Genomic DNA, 480 nt, shown 5'->3' on the forward strand with positions numbered 1-480 from the left:
TTGTCTTGGAAAGGGTTAAACCGGTTGGCTCCTTGGAGACAAGGATTCTGAGGCTCTGTCTAACATACTTTGGACATGTTGTGAGGAGAAACCTGTCCTTGGAGAGGGACATCATGCTTGGGAGGGTGGAGGGACAGCACAGGAGAGGAAGGCCCTCTATGGGGTGGATTGGTTCAGTGACTGGGATAATTGGTATGGGAGTGTCAGAGACAGTGCAATTGCCACAGGACAGAGCGGAGTTTAGGGCTGTTGTACATAGGGTCGCTGTGAGTCGCAGGCGACTCGCCTGCACATAACAACAACAACAAAAAATTATATTGGGGGGAGAATGAGGATTTCTTTCCCAGTAATTGGTAGGAGCAGCAGAGATCCTTTTAATGAGAATATAGAAAATATTAACACTATTAACGCAGACACAGACACATATATTTTAAGCACACACTGTACATTCATCAAGTAGACTATTCTACAAAAGAATCT

The sequence above is a fragment of the Elephantulus edwardii genome, unplaced genomic scaffold (genome assembly GCF_000299155.1).
Source record: "Elephantulus edwardii isolate Elephantulus edwardi_28Jun2011 unplaced genomic scaffold, EleEdw1.0 scaffold00168, whole genome shotgun sequence".
In the NCBI taxonomy this organism is placed as follows: domain Eukaryota; kingdom Metazoa; phylum Chordata; class Mammalia; order Macroscelidea; family Macroscelididae; genus Elephantulus; species Elephantulus edwardii.